Genomic DNA, 7,500 nt, shown 5'->3' on the forward strand with positions numbered 1-7,500 from the left:
TCTATACCTAGTGTTCTCTTGTATCCATTGTGTCATTGAATGGTCAGTAATCATCTCAAGTAGAGCATTTCCCCATGAGTCATCACCACTCTTTACTGTCATTTCTTCCCAGCAGATTTCTTTGCAATTAAAGTCGCCCATCATAACTATTCTTCCTCCGTCTTCCATTATTTTAGTTAATGCTATCTTTGTGTCCTCTAACATACTTTTATGTTCACTCTCCTCCCATGAGGCTGTTTTCGGAGGCACATAATTGATCACAAATTTTCTGCTCTTCTTATCTCGGTCTTCCACTTCTATCATAATCATCTCTACTGTATTCTTTCCATATATGACACCTTTCACGTTTATATCCTTCTTAGTCAGGAACATAACTCCACCCCCTTGTTTTTTCTCTCTGTTTCTAATCCAATAATTGTATGTATCATGTCCTACACTGTTGGGTGGTAGTGGGCCTTTTAATTTTGTTTCTACAATTCCCATTATGTCCGGTTCTTTTTCTTTCAAATAATCATTCAGTTCATTCAATCCTGTTATCAATCCATCTATATTTGTGTAAGACACTCTTAGTTTTCTGCCACTTCCATTGTATTCTCTGTTTCCCTTATGTTTTTCTTTAGTATGTCGAACTGCTTTATTTTCATGTTCACTACTCTCCAATAGAATCTCTCTTTCTCTGACTCCGTTCTTTCCTCGTTTTTTGCCTTAGCTTCAATTCTTTTCTGCTTTTCTGCCTCTCTTTCCTCCTTATTCATTTCTCTTTTTATCCATACCTTTTTATATTGATCATTTGTTGCTAGTTTCCCTGTCTTGGATAGAATTTTCTCTGCTGTTGTTTGTGACCTGAATTTAATCTTAATTGGTCTGGTCTTATCTGTACTATATTTTCCGAGTCTGAATTTTTCCTCAATTTCCTTTATAATTTCTGGTTCATCTTCCTGGACTAATTTTAATAAACTGCTTACTCTTTCATTTTCCTCCTTGATTCTTGCAGTTCTATCTGGGTTATGTTTCTCTTCCATTCCTAATATAATTATACATTTCTTTTTGTCAGCTAATTCTCTTACTATATTCTCCTTCTGTCTCATCACTTTAATAACTGAGTCTTCATTATGTTCTTTCAATTGCTGTTTGACTATGTCAGTGAATGAAACCTTATTCCCTTCTTGAGTTATTCTCCAATTTTTAGCTTCTGTAGCTAGTTTCTCTCTGTTTTCATTACTATTCTTCTTCAATTTCTCATTCTCCTCCTTTACATTTCCTAACTGTCTTTTTAGGTCCTCTATTTCTTCAGTTAAGTTTCTGTTAGCCTTCTCTAGTTGTTCCAACCTTTCAATTCTTTGAAAAATGGAGTCTACGTTACCTAACTTACGCTCCAAGTCCTCGATCACCTTATCAACTCTCTCCTCTAGTCTTATCAGTCGGGGGGGGGGGGTTGTGTCCCCCCCACCCTCTTTAAATCCCTGGAACATATTCTCGTCACTTTCTTCTGTATTGCTCCTCTCTATACTTCTAATCTTTACATTTTTATTAGACATTTGATCCTCGCTAAGTCTTTTGTTTACCTTCCGCTTGTCTGGCTGGTCAAAGTCTACTCCCTCCTCATTTCCTTCCATTTCCCTCAGTAATCCCTCCCCTTTTCCTCTTTCCCTACGTTCCCACTACTCCACGAGCAATTTCCCCCCCACCCTGCAAAAAACACTAGGCACTTCTCTTTGCGTTGGGATCCACAGACTTCACTTTTCTTCAGAACGTCTTCTAAGCCGTCCATTCGTTGAAGTGTGTGTGTGTGTGTGTGTGTGCGTGTATATATATATATATTGCAGTAATTCACAAGGCACACGTGAAAATAATATGCAGGAAAAAAACCACTGGGAAATAAGAAGCTTAGTCCGAACGTTTTCGTCTATTTAAGACATTATCAAGGAATACACAGTTACAGAGACAAAGGTGGATATATATACATAAAGTAAAAGACAAGCTAGGAACATGGGAAGTACACACAAGATGCTTCACAATCAGGTAGAGCCGATGTTTACATATACGGACGTTTGGTCCATGACGTTACGTCACCCCCGCTTAGTAGCACTTGGAGAAGTTCTTACAATTTTATCAATAACAAAATCATCAAGGTAAATAATCCTAAACTTAAATTGATATTATTGTCAAAGGTTTGTTTAATATGACTGGATTCGATGATGTTTCTTTCTAATAAGGATCTACAAGAAATTATTACATTCGAATTATCCCAGTCAATAGGATGATTGTGGTCTCTTACATGGACAAAAATGCCACTGGAACTTTGCCCACTCCTTACACTATATTTGTGCTGATTTATCCTAGTTTTTAAGTCTTTACCAGTTTGGCCGATATAAAATTTGTTTTATATATATATATATATATATATATATAAAATACATGTATATATAATACATGTATGTATATATATGTATATACATGTATGTATATATATATATATATATATGTATATGACACACAGGACACCCACAGTCGGAGAGAATAAACTTCGAATAAAGAAGAATCCTATATTTCGGCTATCAACTGTAGCCCTCTTTATAGCCGAAAGATAGGATTCTTCTTTATTCGAAGTTTATTTTCTCCCACTGTGGGTTTCCTGTGTTATTCACAAATGTGCAACTACATTTCTTTTTCTATATATATTAGTAAAAGGGGGGAGCAGGTTCTCAGTAATACACGTGGAGTTAAAAACGACAGCATTGTTGTAGTTGTTCAGTTTTTTCTTCGTATTCTCGATTTTCCTGATAAGAGATTTTCCATTGACTGGGTGGATTGAAACTAGGTCTCTATATTCTTCCATTTGTTCTTATTTGATATCAACGTTTCATCTTAAACAAGGCATTATCAAGATATAACTGAAATAACAAAAATTACATGGTAACAGTAAAGGTACTAGACAATAACAAGATATAACTGAAATAACAAAAATTACATGGTGACAATAAAGGTACTAGACAATATCAAGACACAACTGAAATAACAAAAAATTACATGGTAACAGTAATAATAAAGGTGACAAATTTATAAAAAATAAATACGGAGACTTACGTATTTAAAGAGAAGGAAGGGTGTGACAGAGCTGGGGATGACAGAAGTATATATACCTAAGATCAGGTCAGACCAAGGGGGGGGGAGGAACAGACAATAAGGACCTCAGAGGTCAAGGGTAAGGGGGTGGGTGGGGGGTTGGGGGGAGGGTTAGGCGGGTGCGGTCACCGAGGGTGGAGGAGGAGGTGGAGGGAGAGAGAGAGAAGGGGTAGAGGGAGAGGGGGGATTTTTATTTCTAAATAAAGGAATAGAGGAGATTACATTGCATTGAATGTTAATGACCGGAGTTTTGTCCTTAATGTGAAAGGCTTCGAGTAGTTGTAGTCTCCTAGGGTCATTGCTTGATCCAATAATTTTGGTGTTGTTGATCAAATCATCTCTCCTGAGTGCAGCTTTATGAGAACTCCTATGATGTGCTTTGATTGCCCCCTCTTGTAGGTGCATAGTTAGGCGACGGCTGACTTTACATCTAGTAAAACCAATGTAAGAATGGGGGAGGAGGGGGGAATCTTGACCCCTGGTACCTGACCTGACCGCCTGCTGTCGTCCGGTGAGGAAATCTGCCAGCCATGCTATTATGTGGGGCTGGATCCCCACTTGGATGGCTTTGGAGGAGAACAAAATTGTAGTCAACAAGGTCAAAGGCCTTCCTAAAGTCTACATAGGTAACAGCTAGAGATGTGTTACGCTTGTCTAGATTGCTGTGAAGGAAGCTGAGTAAGTCAATGAGACACTGAGTGGTAGAGGAGGATTTCGTGTTGCCAAATTGTTGGGCATCTATTGATTTTTTTATGTTGCTGTAAACTGAATTAAAAACCAAGTCTTCACATATAGGGGTGATGGCGATGGGCCTAAGATCACTTAGTGATTGTGGGCTGAGGGTCTTGTGGTTGGGAGTGACATATGAGATTTTCCAGTCGCTGGGGCAGGTGTTCTGGCTTAAAGAGGCATTAAGTACACTACATTTTTTTTACAAAGTTCGAAGGTTTTTCAAGTGATATATAGGTTTTTTGGTGCGCTGAATCCAAAAATGCCATCATTCTTCTTGTATAAGGTATATTTTTTGAGATATTAGAAGTGAGACTTTTGGGCCTTGTATAGTACTAAGTATAAGGAAAACGAGGCTGCAGGTATAGCCTATTCTTATTTTTTTTTTTTTGCATAAAAATTATACTGTAGCACCCCGAAAACTGATACTGAAACCTAATGATGTTTTTGTTTACTTTCAGGAAACTGAAACCGAAACTGAAACTGAAACTTCATTGACTACATTGACAAACTGCATTGACAACACTGAAACTGAAAATGGTTTAGAAAAGTGTGATCTCCAATCAATGTGACTGATTTTATAAGAATCTGTGCTTTTTACAAGAATCTGTGCTTCTTGTGTTTCTATTTTGAACACGTATCTTAGATTGACAGAAAATGGAACGCAAATGCACAAATCATCCTGATAGGTTCTGCTACATATGTGGTACTGTGATTCTTCCTCGTCGACTAGCAAATATAACTGATTTTGTGAAGAAGGCATATCATGCTTACTTTGGAGTTAAGCTTGGGGACTACTGTTGGTGTTTGAAACGAGACGTGGTGGCTGCCCAACACAGGAGAAAGTCACTGAAAAGGCCCTTCATCCATGATTAGATTTTTTGTAATATATCCTCTTTATCTTCTGAACTATGCAAGAAAAAAATATTTCTTTTGTCAAGAATTTTTTTTCCAAAATTAAAGGGAATAAATAGCACTAAATGGCGTTTTTAATTATTTTACCGCCTCGTATCTCAAAAACGTGACCTGATTGAACAAAATGAGTGTGATTTTTAGATTCTGCATAGCAAATTACCCTAGAATCAGTTATCAGATGCTTTACCTTTGAAACTTCGCAGGCCAGTGTTATGGAGGAAAGTGGGAGGGCAAGTTCAGGGGCAAATTCCTTGTAGATCTTAATAGGAAGGTGTGTGTGTTTGTGTATGTGTGTGTGTGTGTGTGTGTGTGTGTGTGTGTGTGTGTGTGTGTGTGTGTGTGTGTGTGTGTGTGTGTGTGTGTGTGTGTGTGTGTGTGTGTGTGTGTGTGTGTGTGTGTGTGTATGTGTGTGTATCTGTATGTCTGTCTGTTAGTCTGGCTGTCTATCTATTTGTCTCTGTCTTCTGTTTGTCTATCTATCCATCGAACTGTATATTTGCTTATCTGTTTGTGTGTGTGTATTTGTGTGTGTGTGTGTGTGCTTGTCTGTGTGTTTGTGTCTGTATGTCTGTGTGCCTTGTCTATCTATCTGTCTACCTGTTTATTTTTCTGTCTTTATGTCTGTCTCAGTCATTGGTTTTACAAAAATAATATTTCAGGATATTTAGTGACGTCTTTGTGAATCATAGTTACGTAGGATTCTTGTATGAGTGATATAAATGATTCCACTTTCAAAAACATTACAAAGGATTACAAAGGCGGAGCATGCCAACAGGAGACCTTTTGGTCCATATCTAGGTTGGATGCGAAAAAAAAATAGTAATAATAAAAAATAATAAATAAAAACTACAATAATGAAAATAACAAATAAAATAAATAAATGCATAGGTATAGTTAAATAATAAACAAACAGTTAAATAGTAAATAATAATAAATTGACATATAACTAATAAAAAATGAAAATCAGACAGACAAATGATAATATAACAAAAACAAATAATATAAAATGAATTATAATCATTACAATATCTTGCTTAGGTGTTTATCTAAATGATTCTTAAAGCTTCGAACTGAACTACATTGCACTACCTGTGCAGGAAGTTTATTCCATTCATTAACTACACGGTCTTTGTCACTATTCACTTTTGTTAAACGAATTTCTAAATAACTTGTAATCGTACTTACTGTTATTTTTACCTATGTGCATTACCTTGCATTTACTTGTGTTAAATTTCATTAACCACTTTTCAGACCACTGCTGTAATTTATCCAAATCTTCCTGAATATCTAATTGGTTTAAGTGATCATTTGCCATTCCGCACAATTTTGTATCATCAGCAAATTTGGAAACAGTTCATTTTAGTCCATGGTCTATATCATTTATATATACTATGAATAGAAGTGGTCCAAGAACGAAACCCAGAGGAACTCCACTTGTAACATTTTACCATCTAGAAGGTTTTCCATTTAAAACAACTCTCTGTTTTCGATCATTCAACCAATTACTAGTACAATTTAATAGGCTACCAGTTAATCCGTGTGAAGCTAATTTAGTAAGTAGTCTTTCGTGGGGAACGGTATTAAAAGCTTTTGCAGTCTCTAGATATATTAAATCTATATTGTTTCTTTTGTCATAATTCGAGATAACTGTGTTGTAGAATTCGAGTAAGTTAGTCACGCAAGAACGTTTCCATTTGAAACCATGTTGGCTATCATTTATCAAACCGTTACTTTCTAAATGATGTTCGATAGCATCTCTGATGATAGTTTCCATTGTTTTTCCTACGATTGAAGTCAAACTTATAGGCCTATAGTTATTTGGTTTCTTTTTGTCACTTTTTTGAATATGGGAGTAACGTTACCTAGCTTCTATTCTCATGGGACATCTCCGGATATGATGGATTTCTTGAAGATAATTTCTGATAGACAACAATCTCATTTTTCATTTCCATTAAGACTCTTGGATGCCAACGGTCAGGCCCTGGTGATCATTCTTAATATATACTATGTTCCTATGTATCACTCCACTTAAATAACTCCTGTTCCACTGTGACTCCACCTTCTCCCCAGGTGAGAGAGTCCACGAGAATTAAAGTGCTGGTTATGGAATACAAACTGTTCCCTCCTCTCCTCCCCCACCTTTCCTGATCGCTCTCTCTCTAATTCCTTCCTTTATTTTTCTGTTGTCCTACTTTTTTACCATTTCCCTAGCACTCATTGTCCCCACATCACTTCCTCTTCCTCTATATCTCTCTCCCCCTCTTCTTTTTTCTCTCTCACTCCCTTTTTCGTTTTCTCTCTTCTGTCCCTCTTACTATCTCTGTTTTCTTCTAATTCTCCTTCATCTCCCTCCTTCTCCCTCTTTATCTATCTCTTCCTTCTTTTCTACCACTACCTCTCCCTCCCCCTCTTTCTCTCTTCTGTCCCTCTTACTATCTCTGTTTTCGAATACTTCTCAATCTCCCTCCTTCTTCCTCTTAATATATCTCTTCCTTCATTTATAACACTAACTCTCCATCCACCTCTTCATATCTTCTGTCCCTCTCACTATCTCTGTTTTCATCTAATTCTCCTTCATCTCCCTCCTTCTCCCTCATTGTCTAACTCCTCCTTCCTTTCTACCTCTGCCTCTCCCTCCCCCTCTTTCTCTCTTCTGTCCCTCTTACTATCTCTGTTTTCTTCTCCCTCCCCTTCATCTCCCTCCTTCGCCCACTTTATCTGTCTTCTGTC

The sequence above is a fragment of the Oratosquilla oratoria genome, chromosome 1 (genome assembly GCF_046742065.1).
Source record: "Oratosquilla oratoria isolate Oo_2021 chromosome 1, ASM4674206v1, whole genome shotgun sequence".
NCBI lineage: Eukaryota > Metazoa > Arthropoda > Malacostraca > Stomatopoda > Squillidae > Oratosquilla > Oratosquilla oratoria.